Below are 22516 nucleotides of genomic sequence, written 5' to 3' on the forward strand. Positions count from 1 at the left end.
AGAACCGGGAGATTTTCCTTATAGTACGGAGAGCAAAAAAACAGGAGGAGACTACTGAGCTAATCTGGGAATGGGGAGTGAGGTGTTGATTAAGTGAAATGCCAAGTGTTTTAACTGAGAATGAGGGTATGGGGGGAGTGCCCAGGGAAAGAGGCCAGAAGTTGGGGGACCAGGGACTCGGAGTGCTACCAGTGACAACAAGTTCAGTCTTGTCCGGGTTTAATTTGAGATGGTTGCAGTTCATCCAATCTCTGATGAACAGCATGACAGATTGGAAGTTGTGAATGCTGGAAGGGGAGTGACAAAGATGAAAAATGAGTTGGAGGTCATTGGCGTAGTTGTACACGATGGCCTCCATCTGCTGTAATGCGAGGATGAGTGGAAAGATGTAAAGATTAAATAATAGGGTAGAAAGAGAGGAACCCTGAGGAACACCACACTGGCCCGGGCAAGGGGGGCAGAGAATTCAGCGAGGTGGACAGCCTGGTTGCGGTCTTTTAAAAAGGAGTTGATCCAGGTCATAGCTGGGCCCCCGATGCCCGCCGCCTTGACACGGGTGAGAAGGATGGAATGATCAACCGTGTCAAAGGCGGCGGAAAGATCTAAAAGGACGAGGGCCTGGGGGGTGTTGGTGTCTAACCGCTCTCTAAGTTCGTCCATCACGGAGATGACAACCTTCTCGGTAGAATGCCGGGGTCGGAAGCCTGCCTGGCGGGAAGAGAGGCCCCCACTCCCTTCCACTAAGGCACCAAGAACCTGGGTGACATGGGCCTCAAGGACTTTGGCCAAAAAGGGGAGAAGGGAAATGGGACGGTAATTTGAAGGAGAGACGGGGTCAGCCCCGGGTTTCTTTAAAATAGGGATGATGGTGGCCGCTTTGTAGGGGACCGGTACGACGCCCTGTTCAAGGGAGTCATTCAGAAGGGTAAGGGGAGGGAGATGACAGTCAGTGAAGATCTTACGGAGGACTTGCGCCGGGGCGATGTCCGCAGGGGATCCTGACTTGACGCGGGTCAGCAAGCGGAGAAAAGTTTCTATTGTCAAGGGGGGTAAGTGGGTCAGACTGGGCATGGTGGGGGGAGGCTGGGATCACAGAAGTTAGGGGAGGGCAGAGGAATCTTTGCCTTGATAAGTGCAACCTTATCAATAAAAAAGTCATTAAGAGAGTTGCACAGGAGTTGGGAAGGGAGAATTTTGGGGGAGGCCCTGTCAGAGGAAGCCAACTCGCGAACTGTGACGAATATTTCTTTTGGCTGGTTCTCAGCGGCGCGAATTCTCCCCGAAAAATAAGATGTCTTAGCGAGGAGAATATCCCTTTTATATTCATTGAGGATGGAAGTGTAACGTAGTTTGGAAGAAGGACAGTAGGCGCCCCTCCAAGCTCGCTCTGCTTGGCGCACTGCCAGTTTTTTTTCTTTGAGAGCGGAACAGAACCATTTATTTGCATCGTGGGCGCGCCTGACTGTGACGCGCTTCAAATGGGCTACTTGGTCACAGGCCCTCAGGAGCCAGCTATTCAGGGCATCCAATTGACTAGGTGGCGAGAGGCCTGCCAGATCAGTCTCAGAAGCTGACAGGGAGGAGCAAAGGGCAGAAATGTCCACTCTGCTCCAGTTTCTCGCCCAGGTGTGTTTGGGGAGGGGAAGGTTATTATCAATACTGAGGTCCAGAGAGAAGGAAATCAAAGAATTTGCCGACCATGTACAAGGCATGACAATAGGGGCGGAAACTGAGATATTAAGGGTCCAGATTTGATCTAGGACGTGGCCGCAAATGTGAGTGGGAGTATGGACCTGGGAAACGAAGTGCAAGATAGAAGGAGCTGGGTGAAGTCGCGGGATGTAACATCTTCGGCTGGATCGTTAGGCCAGAAGTTAAAGTCTCCTAGTAGCATAACCGAAGAGTTGTTAATTGCAAGGGTTCCTAAAAAGTCCAGAATGGCGGGGAGAAAGCGTGGACAGGACTGGGGAGGGCGATAAACAAGAACGCACGTTAGAGGGACCTGAAGTGAGGTAGAACGTATGACCAGGCAGTCTGCCGTAGATATGTGAGGGGAAGGGAGCACTTGAAAATGAAGGCCAGCACGGGCAATCAGGGCAACCCCACCTCCTGTCCGGCCCTCCGGCCGGTCGGCCCTAAGGACAAATTAGGGGGGGGAAGGGCTGCCAACACGCTAGGAAGTGAATCAGAGCGGAACCAAGTCTCTGTCAGGAATAGAAGGTCCGGCTTGACAGAGTCCAGAAAGTCAAACAGTTCCAGCTGATGTTTGACAGCCGACCTAGTATTAAGTAAAAAAGCCGACAGGTGCGATGGCATGGAAGACGGGTGCGGGGTTGACAGGGACCGGGGGGGACACGGGAGAGAGGGGGAAAGGGAGGCAGAGAGGCAAGAAAGGTGGGGGAGGGTGATGGCCGTGCCAGACCAAGTTCATCGATCTGTGCACGGGTGGCCGCTTGAAGGGGCCAATGGTCCTGGAGTGCGCAAAATTGTGCGATGGAGTAAAAAAGAAAACGGGCATGGTGAGGGGCCCCTAGACCCGACTGGCCGTGGACGGGTGCAGACGGGCTTGGCTTTGGCGCACCTTTGGCACGCCGCCGGTGCGCCCGCTGAACGCATCCGCTGCGCGTGCGCATGTGGCTGTGCTTAAGCGGGGTTTGGAAGTGCGATGCCTGCAGCGCTAACCCGCGTGGCCTCAGTCGTCCCTCCCAAGATGGTGGCAACCAGCAACCCCGTCCGCCCTCCGGAACATGAGGCACTCAGCCATGTCGGACCCGGGCTAGGGGAGCTGGAGGCTGAGCAGGGAGGACTACGGCAGAGGTAAGCCACAAAAGTTGAAAGAAATGAAAATAAAAGCAAACAGCTTTTAAAAGCACGATTTTTAAAATAAGGCAGCCCACATGCAGCCACAGCGTCCGCGATCCCACTGCCACTGGGGTTAAGGTGTCTGCACTGAATGCGGAACCCACTCAGAAAGCCTTTAAACATGTCTCTGCACTGTCACTGCAGATCCTGTGTGTGCAGTTTTCACTGCTATGCCAACCTGGCATTTAAAATCCCCTGGCTGAGCCTGAAACCCCCTTTTATTACATATAAATCACCCCTGAGGTAGGCTCCAAGTAGCCCATAGGGCAGGGCAGTATATAAATAAAAAGTAGGGCATTTGCTTCTAAGTTTTGCATGTCCTGATAGAGAAAAACACCCAAACTAATGTTTCACTACTCTAAGGCCTACCTCTCTTATAGGGTGACTTTGAGGATTCCTTATTACATTTAATAAGCTGTAATTCCTAATAGAGAGAAGGTGGGTCTGGCATGTTCAGTACTCATGGAATGATAAATCCTCTTTAATGGTAAAGTTGTATGTTTTTGCTGCTATTCTGAAAATGCCACTTTTAGAAAGTTAGGTATTTTGCTGCTCTTGGCCAGTTGGTACCCGCTGCTTGTCTCTGAATACTGGCTGGGCCATGTATCCCCTCTAGACAGCCACACACAAAGGGAACATGAGTGCAACTTGATGGATCTTCCTGAAATGATGGCAGGGAGGTGCTTGGCAGCCTGAATATTACACCTGAATAAGCTGTGTCCCATCCACACACCAAGAGCCTCATACTCCCCCGTACTGAGTCTGGAGCCAGGGCAGGAAAAGAGGTCCTCTGTGCAAGTCAAAGACCCTTCTTTGGAGTCACCCCCACGTCAAAGGCACAACTAGGTATAAGTACTGGACCTCTGACCCTACCACCTCAGTACACTTCTGGACCTGCAACTATTCTGTCAGGAAGAAGAACTGCTGTGCTTAAGGACTGTAAACTTTTCTGGAGTGCTGCTTTGGAGGACTTCTGCCTTGTTGTATTGCCATGCTTTCAGCTGCTCTATGGGTAAAGACTGGACCGCCATCACTTGAACGCAGAGTGACTCCAAGGGCCCGATGACTAGTCTTCTTATCTGAAGTCTCAGTGACATAAAAGACTTTCACCCCTGCTCCTGCACCTAGACATTTCGAAGTTGGCCTGAGGTGCTTGCTTCAGGAGAGGCAACGCATCCTCTGCTATGAGAACAGAGTCGACGCATAGCTGCTGTTGATGAAACAAGACCAGTGCATCACTTTCCCAACCAGCGCATCGCAACTGGAACCGCTGCATCAGACCACAACCATGCCGCCATTGCAGAGAGGCGATCGATGATTTCCCTCAACTGCATGGAGAAACCCGGCACATTGGTTTCGGAAACCACCACGTCTTGGACTCGGCACATCACCATTGGTGCGTGGTGTTAGACGAGGCACCCTTGGCGTGGGTCTCCCTTCCATTTTTGTTGCTGTGCCTCATGTGTTTTGCTGGTGTTAGCTGCTCAGGGCACTTTGCCACTGCCAATCAGTGCCACAGTGCAAGTGCTCCCTGAATAAAGTGTATATGTTGATTGGATTCCATGATTGGCTTATTTGGTTTACTGTCAGACCCCAGTAAAATGCACCAGGAGTGCCAGGGCTTGTAGATCCAAATGCTGTGAGTGGGCTTGAAGCACTGGTTGTGCCACCTACAGAAGCAGCCTTGTAAAATGTGTCTAAGGTTTGCCATTGCAGAACCTGCGTGCAGTCTAGTACTGTCATGCTGACTGGGCAAGTGCACCCACTTGCCAGTCCCTAACCTTCCCTTGACTTCTTGTGAGTCACCCCTATGGTAGGCCCAAGGGCAGGGTGCATTGTAAGTGTAAGGTAGGACAAGCCCTGATGTGTGTGGCATGTCCTAATAGTGAATTACAGCTATTTTCATTTTTCACTATTGTAAGGCTACCTGTTCTCACAGGCCAGAATGGGCTGTTAGAATTGTTACATCCTATGATCCTAATAGACTCAGGAAACATGGTAGAAATTCGAGTTTAGTATGCCTGAACTCAGAATAATAAAATACATCTTTTAGTAAAGTTTATTTTAATGTTCTGTGTTTGCAAATACCACTTTTAGAAAGTGGTATTTGCTTGCCTAACCTTTTCAGACCGCCTGTGCTAGTATGTGTATCTGCTGTCTGGTTTCTGTGTGTGACAGGGCTGGGGAATTCCAGGAGACAGGCTGGGCAGCCAGGTGGTGAATAGGAAGATTACACCAGGTTGGGTGGGAGGAGTGCCCCTTGACTCTGAATAGGGCTGTGCTCTACCACCACAATGCTGGCTCCACCCCCTGTGGAGCATCTGATGTCTCTGCCCTGCACCCTGAAAAAAGAAGGCAGTCTCATGTCAACAAAGTGCTCAAGAACTGGACTGAACTAGACAAAGGCCCCCTGGTCTCAAAGAACAAAAGATTTGTAGTATAAATATAGGAGCCCTGCTCCTAAGAAATTAGATCCTGCTTGAACCAAGAAGAACCTCGGCCCGACGAGAAGGAAATGGGAAATCTGCAAGGAGGAGTACTGTCCCAGACCTGGGGGATTGGCCTGCAGTGGTTGCCTTGCTGTGAAAGGAGAGGAAAAGACTGAAAGAGACTTTTATCAACTTGTGCTTCTGAAGATCTCCAAGGGCTTATGGGTGAGGTTGCCCACTGAACGGAGTCCCAGGAATATTGGACTCCTCCTGCCTTCACAGCGCGCTGGACATTGCCACAATTTGCCCTGCCGCTGGAGACGCGATCTCAGTGCAACCCGTAAATCCTTCCCGCATCGAAGCCCGTGCCCAGCCACCCCGCACCATGTGGCCCCGCTCTCCAATTTGAGCCGTAGCTCGCACCGTCCGCTAAGAGTAGCCCGCACACCGCTTCACCCTCCCCCTTGTGAGCCACACTATTCACTGCCTCCTGCCGCTGGACTGAGGATCGGAGCGCTCCGCAAGGCTGAACCCAGCCCGTACGCTCGCAGCGTACCGGCCACCTTGTAACGCGCTGGTGAGATCCCCTGGCAGCTCCGCACCAAAAGAGTATGGCCCGTACGTACGACATGTACTGGCCGCCTTTTGCCACGCTGCTCCCCTCGCAAAGACCGCCCCACTAGTGAAGGTATGTCTCGAACGCCGCAACGCCCCGTGACAGCTTCAGGACCCGGACCGTCCGCCTCGCTCCCCCGTCGCCCCCGCTCTACGCCTCACCCAGAGACGCCGCAACAAGCCGGGACCGCATCGCAACGGGAGGCCGCCAACGCTCCGAGTTGGCTGCCATTGCTGCACGCCTCATTTGAGCCGTACTCCTCACAACTAAAGGTACTATAACTCGACTCGCACCCCTGTGTGTACGCCTCGGACCGGGGAGTCAGCAACGCCGGTGCAGTCCCTTTAGACATTGTTTTTCACCCTGTGAGAGTCGGACAAGAGTGCTCGAAGCGTACAGAACAAGGGAATGCGTTTTTTAAAGAACTCTTAACTTGCTAATAGTATTGTGGCCTAATTTTTAACGTGATTTGGTCTTGTGGTAAGCCTTACATTAAGATACTTATTTTTTTTATATAAAACCGTGATGTGGTGTCCATGTGTGGTGTTGTCACAGAGTTACTGTATGTGTTTACAAATGCTTAACTTATAGCACTCTGAGATAAGCCTGGTCTGCTCACGCCACACTGCCTAGAGGGTGAGCAAGGGTTATTTTAGAGGGTAATCCCCTTTCCCTGACTTGAGGAGAGGGTCCCTGCTTGTCACAAGTATTTACCTGTTCCAATCAGAGACCCCCAAATCTAACATTGGAAGCAGCGGAAGGGATTTCGAATTTGCATTTGTGATTCATGTACAGTAATTGGTGAACCCCACGTAGTGAGTTCAGACCAATAGCGCAGTGATTTTTGTTTTGCTGAGTAGATCTCCATTTTTGAAGAAATCATGCCTGGCCCAAACAGCATAGAAAAGGCAGCATCGGTAGTCTCTGAAGGAGTTGAAGAAGTAGATTGGGAAAAGGAGAGACTAGACAACTACACCAAGGCCCAGCTGAGGGGCTTCTGCCTAAAGTTTGAAGTTCCCATAGCTGGATATAGAAACAAGCCAGAATACCAGAGGGCGCTGAAGGCCTGGATTGAGTCAAGGGCACCTGAGAATGTGGTGGAAGTTGAACCAGCGGGAAGCATCATTGATTTTGGGAGAGTCCTGTCACCAGAGGAGTTGGCAGACAGGAAGGAAACCCGAACACATAAGCTGGAGATGACAAAACTTAAATTAAATGGGAAACTGGAGCTGGAAAGCAAAAGGATGGCTCTGAAAGAAAGAAGAATTCAGATGGATCATGAAATGAAATTGAGGGTGATGGAGCTGAAAGCTAAAAGTATGGAACATAATCCCTCTGGTAGCAGCACATCGCCATTGCAGGTAGAGTCAAGGGTGTACATACCTAAAGAAGCGGTAAAAGAGTTTTTTAAGAATGATGACATAGGGCAGTGGTTCAAGGCCTACGAGGTAGCCATGTCTTCCCACTGGGACCCTGAGAGAGATTGGGGAGCGGCGTTGTGGGGGCGGTTCCTCAGTGAGGGGCGGGACACACTGCTAGATTTGCCCTCTGAGGTTCATAACTCTTACCCCCACATGAAGGATGCTTTGACGACCAGGTATGGGTTAACTCCTAAATTGTATAGACAGAGGTTCAGGGGCTGTGCAAAGATTCCTAATAGTACCTATGTGGAGTATGTAACTTTTTTCTGCAGAGCACTGGATGGTTGGGTGAAGGGTAGCAAAGTGAATTATTTTCAAGGTCTCTTTGATTTAATTGCATGGGAGCACTTGTCTAGTAATTGTTTTCCTGAGCTACACCAGCACCTGATTGACGGCAAGCTGACTAACCCTTGGAAGCTTGCTGAGGAGGCGGACCGCTGGGTCAGCACCAGGGTCCACAAGGGTCAAGTGGGAGACTCCGCCAAGGGTGGGCAGGGTCCCCAGCAGAAGAGTGGGGGGGACAAGGGTAAACAGAGGGAGTTTCAGAAGAGGCCCCAAAGTAATCCCCAAGGAAACCAAGGGAAAGGTTCTCAGCCTCCCCCAACCCAGAAACCAGCCGGGGCCCCGACAGGTACACCTGTTCAAAGAGGTGCCCCAAAGTGTTACAAGTGTGGTGAGCTGGGTCATTTTGCCAATGATCCAAAGTGTCACCAGTTTGGTAAACCAGCACCCAGTGGTGCTCCGCCCCGGCAGATGGCTAGTGTAGCCTTTGGGAAGGAAGTAGCAGCCCAAGGTGGGTGGCTACAGTAGAAATGTCCCTTGTCTCTTCAGGAGACTGTAAGGTGGTCCCTGAAAACCAACTGCCCAATAACACTAAGAAATATGGGCAGTGGGTGACCATCAATGGCAAGAAGGTGGGGGCTCTTAGAGATACAGGAGCCAGTGTGACAGCTGTCAAGCATCACCTGGTGTCTCAAGAGCAGGTTGTCCCACACGCATTCTGCCGAGTCGTGAACGCCGACAACACTGAGAGTCAGTGTCCAATGGCTCAGGTTCCCTTTGAATGGGGGGGGGTCTCTGGTACTCTTCAAGTAGCTATGAGAACTGCCATGCCTGTAGACTATTTGTTGGGGAACGACTTGGAAAGTTCACCTTGGGAGGAGGTGGAGAAGAGTACTCACCTGAAGATCCTGTTCTTGCCTGATAAAGTGAGATGGGGGCTCGGCCGCGCAGTGGACGAGCGCAGCGGGCGCGCCGATGGTAAGCCCCTCTGCGCCCGTCCGCGGCTGGGTTGCGGCCAGCGCCAGCCATGCTGCCGGAGTGAGTGGGGAAATTAAGAGGGTCTACTGGTCTAGGACCGAACTATTGGCTATGAATACAGCCAGGCAGCTTAAGGCAACTAGAACTAACCTGGCTCAGCTGCGCCCGGAGTGCCCACTATGTGGCAGGGTAATGGGTACCGCCCTCATGGCAGCTTGTCCGATTATACATCATAAGACCTACCGGGCTGTAACCTCTCCCAAGACACTATTCAGGCAGGCTTATTGAATTGTAGTTCTTTTCCCAGGCATGCTGATGACATTTGGCTGATGCTGGCGGACTGAGAGTGGGATGCCTTATTTCTTACAGAAACATGGCTGAAAGATGATAATCTGGCCTCTATTTCTTTAGCTATCCCTATGGGATTCAAAATGAGTTTCTCTAACAGGGAGGGATATAGAAGAGGGGGTGGGGTGGCTCTTATTTTTAGAGAAAGCTACACCTTACGTCTTCTATGCCCATTACTATCAAAGGCATTGAGGGTCTTTACTTCTGCCATCGAGTCAACCCTCAGCTATCGTTAGCCGGGCTGATTATTTACAGACCTCCGGATTTCTCTCTAGAAAGCACCTGTGCGCTCTCTGATTACATTGTTCAAAGATCTCTAGCTCACCCTCACTTTGTGGTATTGGGTGATTTTGATGTTCATGCAGATAGGTCCAGCTGCTCCCAGGCCGCCCAATTAATTACAACTTTGGAAGCAGCCAACCTAACACAAATGATTTCTGCTCCCACTCATCAGGCAGGACATACGCTCGATTTGATTTTTTCAAATATTCAGGAAACAATAGCAGAGACTATTGTGTTTTTATCCAGGAGCGTAAATCGATATTTCTATTTTATGCCCTTGTTCGGTTATAATCAATAATATCCCTATAACGGCATAGTAATCATATCCATATTCAGTCATAGCACATGCTGTCACATTAAGCAAGGCTACTTCCCCAGACTCCTAGAAAGCACAACGAGTTCTCTAAACAAACCAAACCTCCAGCAACCTGGGAAATTCCTCTTGCTTTTGTTTTGATTTCGTCCTAGAACTCCTGTAAAGCACTGTGAGAACGGCCAGTTCTTAGTGACATCTTTATTGACGTCTTATGTCCAACCTTACGTCAAACCCGGCACCTTTCAGGTATAAATATACCAACGTTGCCTTAAGCAAACACACAGTGGTTGTTTTGGAGCAGAGCAGCTATCTACTTGCCTGAGAGCCCAGCTGATGCGAGAGCCCACGGACGCTGCCCCTCCCTTTTGACGCACTGAGAGAGACGCTGTCTTTTCTCCTGCCGAGAAATCCAGCTCCGGTGTTTCCAGATACCTTCGCGGGTTACTGGGATATCGAGTCCTGAGAGAGAGATACAAGACCTCCTGCTTTCTAAACACCCAGGTACGGAGCTGACTAAAACCTTAGAGAGAATTCTTGACTCAGATTCCTGGCAAAACCAACTTAACTTAAACTGCTACTTACTTACTCCTTCCCACGTATTAGGCTTAGGTCAGGTACACCGGGGTAGGCGTATTTAGAAGCACCAGATGAGTACGTTAGTCAATGTATATAAGTATGTATATATTTGATCTATTTTAAAGTATCTTAGGGCTAAGAAACCATATCAATGCTTTTACAGTATTATTTCTTAATCCTCCTTTTACTGTACGCACTTTACTTTACTATGAGTATTGCAATTGTGGCAATTCATTTCTCTTGTATGAGAATAAACAACCTTTTATTGAAAACGCCCGTCTTTCTTTTCTCTGCATTCTGGTGAAACTAAGTATGCACATTTGACGGAGTGAAATAGCTGTCTATTGTTTTCACACGACTCTAGAGATACACTCTTATTCTGAGGGAGCAAAGATGTCATGTTATATGGTTGTCAGAAGCTAATCCCTTCTTGTCTATCCAGGGAGGTTAAACTCCTCCTCGTGTATTCGTGAAAGTTTCTAGTGACCTCTGAGCTAGCTGGCAAACCTTAAGTCTAATATAGTCAGTAGAGACCTAGTCGACCTCAGTCCTACGTCTACACTGCTGAATATATTATTCCAATGCGCAGAGCCTATTGGGAATATAGGAACTACACTACATGGCGCCCAACGTTTGGTAAGGCGATAAATCTAACGCAAGACGTTAGAGTAACTCAGTCGTGCTTTTTCACACAGAACCCTTTTCCCGTAAATACTCCAAAAGACGTCTGGAGTGGGTAAAAGGTTCAAATCCGCCGGAGCTTAGTAGGAAGAGATTCCTATGTATAGTTTTTGGTTCAGTCAACGTTGAAGGATACAGTGTTCCAAAATATTGTGCACCTAATCTTTGTTTCCTTGAAACTTGATCTGCAACAAAAAACCTTTCTGTCAGTAAAAATGTCAGAAAGTGAAGACGAAATGGAGGCGGCTAGAATAGCAGCTCAACTCCTAGCGGATGACACAAGTCTCCGAGACAATGACCCGAATGCTATACTCATTCCGGTCAACATAAGAAAAACTATAACTCTTAAACTTATAGAAAACGGACTGACATCACGAGGTGGTATAGTCATATTCGTGATAGAGGCCCATGAATATCGGCAGACAGAGGTATTCTATTCATGGATAAACTTTCCAGTAGCAAACGCTGTAACACACGACTTCCACTATTACAAAATAGAGGAACCTCCGGATGAATACACCCCTTTCGAGGAGGTTGAAATCCCATTAAAATACCAAGAGCACCTGCTCTGGTTTAAAGGCGCCCTAAAACATAATAATCACATCACCAGGCTCGGTCCACTAGGTAGACCAGGAGCAACGTGGCCGGTTCTAGCAAGCTACACACCACATACGACATTGAAAAAATGTCAAGTGAAAAACTTTTAGATAAAATAAAAAAATTAACAAAGGCATATAGAGAATGAGTTCAATTGGCAATGGAGGACATAACATACCTCCAGAAATTGAAAGAGACAGATATAGCAGACCAACCAATTGAACTTGCCAGAATCATAGAAAAATCCTATGAAGATCTAGGAAGAGATAGTTTGGGTGGGAAACCAGTAAAACTCCAACTAACTGAAAATCCTGAAAAGATATTTATTAAAAATAATCTAAACACTCCAAAAAAGAGCTGGGATGGAAATAAACAATCCACTCCCAAAGAAAAAAGATTCCAGTCCAGAGGAAGGTCTCCTCGGCGGAGAGAGAGATCTCCGGACCAAGGACACAAGTCTCCCCAGAGGGAGCCCTCTGAGAAAAGATACAACCTTAGAAATAGGGATAATTTGAAAAAACCTGATAGATATCAAGATATTGATACACGTTCCTCTCGATGTTTTCCGACTTCCTCACAGAAATCGGAAAGAAGAGGACGGTCAGAACACAGGGAAGAGCACGTCAAGTCCAAAGACAAAGAACCTGCTCATCAAAGTAGAAAATTACAATTTCCAAGAAAGAAGGTAGCCAGTATTAAAATAATTAAACATGCCGAGGATACTGAGGACACAACTGAAAAACGGAGAGTGGGCCCAGACAATGCTAGACAGCGCAGCAGAAGTGACAATAGCTCGCAAGATCCTGATGAATCATCTGGAGACAGTGGACACGAATGAATACATTCAGGTGGAAACTGCGGATACCAGAGTTAGCAAACCTCATAAAATATACGAAATAATATTACGTATAGAGGGAGATAAGACTAGGAAAGTAAGGAGTCTATTTGGGATAACCTTTCCAAAGGCTATGACATCCTTTTAGCTGAAAAAGACTGTCCACCAGAGTTTGTAAGGGAGTGCCCTCATGGCGAAGAAATGATTATGCCTGCCTTCTCAAATCATATTCCAATTCATAGAAAATATACATATGCAAGAAAATGGGCAGTAGCCCAAGCTCCTGCATTATATAAAAATCATGTAGGATGGGACGAGGACTCTCCTCCTCACAAAATCCAGTTAAAATGTCAACCAACTGCACAAAGGCAGTACCCAATCAAACAAGAATCTAAAAAGCAAGTCAGGGAGATCTTAGATCAACTTGAATACCAGGGGGTGATTGAAACATGCTCCTCTCAAATGAACAATCCTTTGTTTCCTGTCTCCAAGCCAGATTTATTTATTTATTTTTTATTTATTGAAGTTTTGTATAGCGCTAGCTGGACCCGGAGGTATCAGAGCGCTTCACAGCATGTACAAATTATATGCAAACAATATCTGAACGGAAAATAGGAGCAAAGAAGAAAATACAGACAAGGCATCATTGGTTAAGTAAATCAGCGGCAGAATGACAACAGTACCGCAGCGTGATTCCCAGGGAGGGAAATCAATATAAGCCTTCTTCAGACCATTCTAGATTCATCTTAACGGACGAGAGCGCTCTAGGAAGAGGGCTTTTAGAAGTGTCTTGAATTTCGGGAAGGAGGGGGTAAGTCTGATGTGGGGAGGGATGGAGTTCCAGATGATTCATATCGTCTAGTTTTGGACTACAGACACCTTAACTCATGTTGCAAAACATTTGCAGTGCAAAACTCACACAGTGCAGCACTAATGAATAACATCGTGTGCAAAAAATACAAAACGACATTAGACATCTCTAATGGATTCTTTTGTCAAAACATTGCACCTGAAAGCAGGTATTTGACCGCTTTCTCAATAATGGGGTCGCAGAAATTTCTGTCGACTCCCACAGGGATTCAAGAATAGCCCAGGATTATTCTCAGCAAGAGTAACAGAGTTACTACAAATATATGATGATGAGGTATTATCATATGTCGATGACATCTATCTGAAAGATGATGACTTTGATACTCACTTGAAAATAGTGAACACCATAATACTTGGGTTCGCAGCATAGGGTTACAAATTCAACTTTAAAAAGTCACGAATTGCCCATCTAACTGTCCTATTTTTAGGTTATGAATTATCAAGAGAAGGCAAAAGCCTAGCGGACAATTTCTTAGAGAAATGCGCAGTACTCCACGCACCAAAAATGCTGAAGAACTTAAAATCAATACTAGGTTTCCTGAATTTCGGAGGAACTTACATTCTAAATTATGCAGAGAGGGTTAAACCTCTCTATGAACTAATAAAACCTGATTTTAAACCAATCAATTGGATTCAAAAACACACAGAAAGTTTGAGATCATTGCAAACAGACATGTTAGCTAAAACAAAATTGCAAACTAGCGATAACACACGCAACCTTGTAATCCGAGTTATCCCAGGAAGATGCGGATTCACGTACCTGACCTCTCATGAGGGAGAAACGGTACCAATAGCATACAAATCACACTTGTACACACATGCTGAAATGAAATTCAGTTCTACTGAAAAAATTCGAACTGCGGTTCAGACTGCTGTAGCAAAAGAAAGAGCCCTAGCACAAGGTAAACAAACAATAATCGTTACACCAATACCAGCCCTAGAAGCGGTAACAAAAGCAAGCATTTCAAATGCTAAAGCACTACATCTGAGATGGATACAATGGGTTAATTCTCTTGCTGCAACAGACGTAGTAAACAAATTTGATCCTAATTTGAAAACACAAGAATTTCTATAATACGAATATGAATGTCCTCTGCCGACCGAAATCCTGCCTCTAGAACACTACGGCTGTATAATATATACAGACGGATCAGCACAACCCGCAGTTGGGGGTAAACAAGCTTACAGTGCTGCGTGCGCGATTGTTAAAGGTCGGTGGCACGGAGGTAAATTGAGACCACTGGTAACTATGTCTCAATCTGTAAAAGACAATTCAGGTCAACGAACTGATTTATTAGCTTTAAAAATGGCGCTCGATATTGCCGATCGCGAATTCCAGACACTAATAGTGTGCGATTCGCATTACTGCGTCAAATCCTACAATAATGACTTGCAGAACTGGGTTCAAAACGGTTACAAAGATGACACAGGTGCCACAATCAAGCATAAAATGCTTTGGGAACAAGTTGTTCTTTTGCAGAAGGAACTACAAAAGACTCACGTGATACATACACTGAGTCATCAGCGTGATGGCGTTCATGCTGCAGGGAATTCATTGGCTAACACAGGCAAAGCGGAAGCAACTTAACCGGCTTCCGTAGCCACAAAAAAGCGTTCAGAAAAATACATAGACGGGGAAACCATGCTGGCGGTAAAAACGTCTTCAAAAGGCGACTGCGCAGCACTACCCGTGAACTATCCACTCAATTATACATACATAATCGATGCAAAGTCCGTTCCTTTTGCTCGAATCCCTGGAGTGGGGGATAGGGTAATTCCAAACACGAACAGGAGAATCTTGTTAATAGCAGACGCACACATGGGTGAGGGTCTAAGACACCAGAAGATCAAGGAATCTCTAATAGAATTACAATCAGAATTATGGTGGCCGGGAATGAGCCTGCCACATCACAAATTTGCAATAAGCTGTCCAGACTGCTGCAGAGATCGCAGTGGCGAACCGGCCGGAGTATTGCCATGGCTCTTCTAATATATAAAGCAAAAGGCTATCTACACACAAAACCCAGCAGGAAAAATGTGTCACATTAACATTTAAAGACTAAATTCACTTAAAAATGTAGGCCCCAGCGCACGGCTGACGTCAGAACTGTTATAAAAGATTTGCGAGTCTTTATCGGCACATACGCAATTGGCATGCTACATTCTGACCAGGGACCTGCTTTTAGCTCTCAAGCTTATAAGGTGGCCATGACCAGCATGGGCATTGCATTGCGGTACTCTTGTCCCTTCCATCCTGAGGGAAATGGGATTGTGGAAAGAAAAAACCGAGACATAAAGCAATCTATAACGGCGAGGGTATTAGGTTCGGGTGATGGGTGGGTCCAACATTTAACAAGTGTCCAACGTAGTCTTAATAATCTACCAAGAAATTCTCTAAAAGGTTTCAGTCCGTACGAACTATTGTTCGGGACTAGAATGCATATTCAGGACCTCGATAGTCAGACTTCAGTGGTAGAAGAAAAATGCTTTGATATCAAAGATCGTTTGGCTATTTTACAGGACTTAAATGAAACAAGAAAAGGCCTGAGCAACGTAAAGTTAAAACAGCAGCCAACAGCCACTGAAGATAAACCACCTGTCCCAGCAAGGCCTGTCTGGATTCCAAAAATTGGGGATCTGGTCAGAGAGAAGATCGCGGTGAAGAAGGAATTTGGGCCTTCTTACAGAAAAGCAGTACCTGTCTTAGCTGTCAGCGGAACAAGATCGGTTGTACTACCGCCCCTAGCTGGTAAAAAGGAGAAACGAGTTGCATCCATCGACCTGGTAAAACCACAATCATGTGGCCAATAATAAGTAGTAGTCCCAGTGGACTCCCAAGATGTAGCAGAACACCAAAACTTGCTACAATACACGAGGTTCCAACTGAGAGACTAATCACATTTGATAAATGTTGGACTTGGGCCTTAGGGCAGGTTCACCCCTAGATTTTTTGCTTGAAATGGTGACCTGGCAATGGTGATTTTTGGGATTCTGCGCACTTTCATTGTGTCTCAGTGGAAAGTGCGTGCGCACTCTGAGTGCATGTGCTGAGCTAGGCCTGCCCGCCCATAGGAATGCATGGGGAATGTATGTGTCCCTGGTAGTTCCTGATGCGTGGGGTGTACAGGCTTGAGTCTGGTATGTGTGAACTCGTGAGAGTGAATGCTGCGAGATGGTGTATGCAGCATGTATGTGTCTAGTAGGGAAGCGCCATTTCTAGACATGGCTGTACGTGTGCAGTGAGGGTGCTGGAGCGTGATTGGCTGGAGCTGGCTGGCATGCCAGGCTCCAGGAAGTCTGGATGGGTCTGCCCGGTGGTGAGTGTGAGATTAGCATGAGTGATGTGTGGTAGGAGTGTACCTGTGTCCTGGATGGGCTGGGTTTTCCCCACACAATGCTGGCTCCGCCCCCCTGTGGTGCGTCTAATGACCCAAGCCCTGCCAGTAAATAGAGAGGGTGGTTGAGGTAAACAGAGTACTAAAGAACCAGCTGCGACTGGTTCTGCCCCCACCCTGCCCTCAGACAAAGGAAAATGGTGTATACAAAATGGGGCTGTGTCCCCACAGAGGTTGTTCTTTCTTGATCCTACTTGAGGGGGCTGCTGCTGCTGGGGCCAGGAGGAACCGCCACTTGGACTGCCTCCCAGCCTGGAGGGCCAATGAGCTGGCCCCTGGCCCAGCCTTGCCCCCCCCTGCCTGCCCTGAGGAACTTTTGCTGGGCTTGTGTTTCCCCTGAAGCGCCTGGAAGCGCTTTATTTTGTCTGCCAGCGCTGGGAGCGCTTTATCTGCCTGAGGGCACCTGGGAGCGCTTTGGATTTCCCTTGTAGCGCTTGGGAGCGCTGTATTCCTTTGCCTAGCACCTGGGAGCGCCTTATTTTACTTATAGCGCTTGAGAGCGCTTTATATTGACCAGCAGCGCCTGGGAGCGCTTTTGTAAGGCAAGTGCCCACCCTGCATTTTGCTGCTCTAGCGGCTGCCCACACCGCATATTTGTGGGATTTATTTTAATTATCGGGAGCTCACCCCGTGTGGAAATCACCGCCGCAGCCCAGGAACCCTGCCGGGCCGCCGCGCTGCCTACGGCGACCCGGAAGTCCCGCCTCCCCACCTCCAGGGCTGCGCTGCCATTGGCGGCCCCAGAGGAGAATCGCCGCGTAGCTATTGGCTGCCCCCGGAAAGCAGGAAGGAGGACGGGAGCTCACCCCGCCTCCCTCCGAGGTGCCGTGAGAAGAGTGAGGCTGGGCGCGAGGTTCCCCCGGGCAGGAGAGCCCCGGAGAGCGAGAGGTGCCCCGCCCGCGGCCCCAGAGCGACCGCCAGAGAAGTGCTGCAGCCTGCAGAGTACCGGTGAGTGCGGCCAAAGTAGAGAAGGGAGGGGCGCCGGGACACGTTGTCGGTGTCCGCCCCTCCCCCCCAGGAGCGCGATCTCGTGCTCATTGTTGTGGAGCCTGGCGAAAGGCTCCAGGGGCATTCTTGCAGAGTCCAAGAGGGACTCCAGAGACGGCCACATTCCTGATTGAGCCCTGAGAGGCTCGAGGGGCATTTTGATTTACTTGGGGCCCTGTGAGAGGCTCAAGGTGCCACCTATGTGTTTAGAGCCCAGTGAGGCTCTGGAGGGCCATTTGTTTCTTAGGGCCCGGAGAGAGGCTCCGGGCGCCAAAGTTGTTGTGAAGGGCCCAGAGAGGCTCTTGAGCCCCCCATTGTTGTTTAAGAGCCCAGAGAGGCTCAGGGGCCATTTGTTTATTCAGAGCCCAGCGAGGCTCCAAGGGGACAGTCATTCTGCAGAGCCTGTGAGGCTCCCCCATCGTGTTGGCCCCATCATCTTGCTTGCACCAGTTGCCCAGCACTTTGTGGGCAACTGCTACGTTTAGGCCCCCTGACATTGGACACAGGGCGTCCTAGCCCCAACAAGGCCAGAGGGCCTAGGGACAGTCACAGGTGGTGACTTACGTGAGTTTGGCGCAATTGTACTTTTTCTGCACCTCTGAATGTGTTTTAATGCGTCATGTGCCATGTTCCTTACACCTCTGAATGAACGTTATGCATTGCATCATGTGTTATGTTCTTACACCCCTACAGGTATTGTAATACTTAGGTGGTTGTTTTCTCCCCAGTACAGGTGGTGCTAGTGAGGTCCTGGTTACCAGTGATTACTGGTTGTATGCTATTTTGTGCTAAAGTAATTTTACATTCCAAGTGCTATTTCTGAAAGTGTTACTTCTGATTCCTGACAGTGGTCCAGGTGGCCCTGTCTTCTACATATCCCCTGTAAATTCTGCCCGTGCCTCTGGCACATTGTAAAGTGTGTGTTTTATCTAATGTGTTTTGGTGTAATACAAAGGCTATTTTTATATAACCTTGTGTGGAGTTCCCTTTGTGGTGGGTCCTGGGTGTTGTTGCTGGGGTGCGTGCGCAAATACTTAACTCACATCGCCTCCAAGTTTAGCCTTGCTCCTCGCGCCACGTTACCTAGAGGGTGAGCAGGGGTTATCTTGGCATGTAACTCCCTTGCCCTGACTTGGCAGTGGTGGTCTCTGACTGACTTTGGCGAAAGCCCTGGCCAGCCGGGGATCCCATTTCCAACATTGGCGGCAAGCGGTGAGGATAAGGATTTGTGTTTGCGTTGTACCACAGTGGCAAACTGGCCACACTACAAAACTCTGCATTTTAGATGACCACATTTTAGGGGATTGTTTTTGGAAGTTTCATATTTTTTCTCCTAAAGGTATCATTGTGCAATTGTGTCAAGTATATTTGTCCCCCACCCTGCGCCCAGAGCCGGTACCTGTGTCACGTGTGGTCAGGTTGAGAAGTCAGGGGTGGTAGAAACTGCCTTACCAGTCCGAGGAGAGGGATGTGTGTGGATGAATGGTGTGTGGCACTAGGCAAGTGAAGGTGAGTTCTCTGCGTTAGAGAGCTTGCTGATATCTTTTGTGAATTGTGTACTCCTGTGTTAACTCAGACCCCTAGGTTCCCTGTGTGATCTCTTCTCTAGAACGTCCGCCAGAATGGAGCCTGCTTTTGATTTCTGTGATCTGTTTAGGTGCAGTATGGGAGAGTTGGTAAGGTTCTGTGAAGAGAGAGACATGGGGTGGATGAGTCAGACACTCAGTCCGAACTTAGGCGCAGCCTGATCCTATGGCAAAAGGGTCAGTGGGATCTTGATCACAGTGAGGAAAAGGCCCGGGCTTCACACCAGGAGGGTGGTGGGTCTGTGGGGAGCCCTGAAGATTCAGAAGAGGAGGAAGAAGATGACAGCACCTGGACGCCAGTAGAGAGTAGAGACCCCATAGATAGGGAGTCCCTTGCTGGGTCCAGCGTAGGAGGCAGCGCCTCATCCCTTTCCCTGTCCCCAGAGGAGCTGGAAGATAGGAGGAGAGAAAGGGAGCACCAACTGGCTTTAGAAAAGCTCAAGTTGGAGCATGCCCAGGCTATGGCACAGCTGGGCATTAGAAAGCAACAGCTGGAGGTTAAGAAGCAACAGCTAGAGACCGAGAGGGTCTTAGCGCAGGAAAGGATAGAGGAGGCTGAGAGGGCCTCCACCAGAGGCAAAGTAGCTCTGGAGGGTAGACTATCCCCTGCGCGTAGTGTTGAGTGTATGGATCCCCCAGGGAGGGTTGAGTCCAGTGGTGGCAGCTATATAGAGCCCAGTGCGAGCAGGCCCAGTCCCAGTTCCCCCAGTATGGTACCTGTTTCCCCAGAGGAGGAGTTAAGGTTGAAGTTCAGGGACAGTAAGAAACTGTCTCACCAGTCTTGGGAAGATTTTGAGGACGAATGTTGTGGGACACTGTTTGATTGGGTAAAGGTTCACACGGAAGATGATTTTGACATCTTTTTTGATCTGATTGTCAAAGAGCATCTGCTCAGTTGTTGTTCACCAGGGTTGCGCACACACCTGTTGGGGTGTGTATTGTCTGAGGCATGTGAGCTTGCAGATGAAGCAGACCGCTGGGAAAGGGCCAGAGGTTCTCTAGAGTCATTGGTGAGTGACTCCAAAAGTAGTGGTTCAGGGATCTTCCAGCCCAGCGTGGTGGAAGAGGCTCAGTGTAGCCCAGCTAGGTCCCAGGATAGCGAGGAGGGTGTAGGGGCTCACTGCCTGGCTCAGTGGAGCAGGAGTGAGGGGGAGACTGAGGTCCCCCAGACGCCCGAAGCCCTGCCTCAGGACTTGGATGGTTTCTTGAGGGAACACCAGGTTGGGGACCTAGGCTGTCCTGTTAGTACACTTGAGGAGGATCTCCTAGTGAGTAGAGGACCTGGAGCGTCTGTAACCAGAGCTCCTGTGGTTCTAGAGTCTGGCAGTACCGCTCCGGTAGGGAGGGTACAGGAGTCCAGCATGAGGAGTGATTGGGGGATGACTTTCCCAGTGGATGCACCAGTGGACCAGGGACTAGCCAGTTGGGCTAGATCTTCTTGGAGGGACCCGGGTGGCGCCACTTCTGGTCTGGGGGATCGTCAGGCACTGTCAGGTGGACAGAGGGCGGGAGATCTGCGCCAGACAGTCACTCAACAGATGTGTCATTTGTTAGCCTCAGGGGGATTGTGTGTGAATCTCCAGAAGTCCATGAGTGCCAGGCAATGGTTCCACCGAAGGTTTTAGACCAGAGGTTGGAAGGCCAGGTTCAGGATCAGCCTGACCTGAAGGGTAGGATGACTGTAACCAGTGTCCTGACCGGTTCTTCTTCCAGAGGAACTACTCCAGGTGGGAGAGGGCAGACCTCTGGAAGGGGGTGCAGAGGGTGGGAGAGCCCACCTCTGACCCCGGTGCAACCTGAGTGGATAAGCCCTGGGTTGGAAGGGTACAGGAGTCCAGCATGAGGAGTGATTGGGGGATGAGTTTCCCGGTGGATGCACCAGTGGACCAGGGACTAGCCAGTTGGGCTAGATCTTCTTGGGGGGACCCGGGTGGCGCCACTTCTGGTCTGGGGGATCGTCAGGCACTGTCAGGTGGACAGAGGGCGGGAGATCTGCGCCAGACAGACAGTCACACAACAGATGTGTCATTTGTTAGCCTCAGGGGGATTGTGTGTGAATCTCCAGAAGTCCATGAGTGCCAGGCAATGGTTCCACCGAAGGTTTTAGACCAGAGGTTGGAAGGCCAGGTTCAGGATCAGCCTGACCTGAAGGGTAGGATGACTGTAACCAGTGTCCTGACCAGTTCTTCTTCCAGAGGAACTTCTCCAGGTGGGAGAGGGCAGACCTCTGGAAGGGGGTGCAGAGGGTGGGAGAGCCCACCTCTGACCCCGGTGCAACCTGAGTGGATAAGCCCTGGGTTGGAATGGCGTTCTTGGTGTACCCCTCGTCGGAGGAGGAGGAACACTAGGAGAAGAGGTAGGGGGAGGAGAGCCTTCCCTGAGACTCCTGGTCCGCCTGAGGTTGTAGGCCCTAGGCTGGAGAACCAGTGGCAGTCTAGTCCTGTCTTGCAGACAGGAAGAGTGGAGAATGGCTCCTATGGGCCAGGGGTTACTACCCCCCGCTCTGCGAATTGGCAAGGACAAGTGGCACCTGGGTGGCCCAGGGCCTGGTCCTGGCCGTGGACAACTTAGGAGTACCAGTGGGAGCGCTGTATTCCTTTGCCTAGCACCTGGGAGCGCCGTATTTTACTTATAGCGCTTGAGAGCGCTTTATATTGACCAGCAGCGCCTGGGAGCGCTTTTGTAAGGCAAGTGCCCACCCTGCATTTTGCTGCTCTAGCGGCTGCCCACGCCGCATATTTGTGGGATTTATTTTAATTATCGGGAGCTCACCCCGTGTGGAAATCACCGCCACAGCCCAGGAATCCTGCCGGGCCGCCGCGCTGCCTACGGCGACCCGGAAGTCCCGCCTGCCCACCTCCAGGGTCGCGCTGCCATTGGCGGCCCCGGAGGAGAATCGCCGCGTAGCTATTGGCTACCCCCGGAAAGCAGGAAGGAGGATGGGAGCTCACCCCGCCTCCCTCCGAGATGCCGTGAGAAGAGTGAGGCTGGGCGCGAGGTTCCCCCGGGCAGGAGAGCCCCGGAGAGCGAGAGGAGCCCCGCCCGCGGCCCCAGAGCGACCGCCAGGGAAGTGCTGCAGCCTGCAGAGTACCGGTGAGTGCGGCCAAAGTAGAGAAGGGAGGGGCGCCGGGACACGTTGTCGGTGTCCGCCCCCACCCCCCCCGGAGCGTGATCTCGTGCTCATTGTTGTGGAGCCTGGCGAAAGGCTCCAGGGGCATTCTTGCAGAGTCCAAGAGGGACTCCAGAGACGGCCGCATTCCTGATTGAGCCCTGAGAGGCTCGAGGGGCATTTTGATTTACTTGGGGCCCTGTGAGAGGCTCAAGGTGCCACCTATGTGTTTAGAGCCCAGTGAGGCTCTGGAGGGCCATTTGTTTCTTAGGGCCCGGAGAGAGGCTCCGGGCGCCAAAGTTGTTGTGAAGGGCCCAGAGAGGCTCTTGAGCCCCCCATTGTTGTT

The sequence above is a fragment of the Lissotriton helveticus genome, chromosome 6 (genome assembly GCF_964261635.1).
Source record: "Lissotriton helveticus chromosome 6, aLisHel1.1, whole genome shotgun sequence".
Lineage (NCBI taxonomy): Eukaryota > Metazoa > Chordata > Amphibia > Caudata > Salamandridae > Lissotriton > Lissotriton helveticus.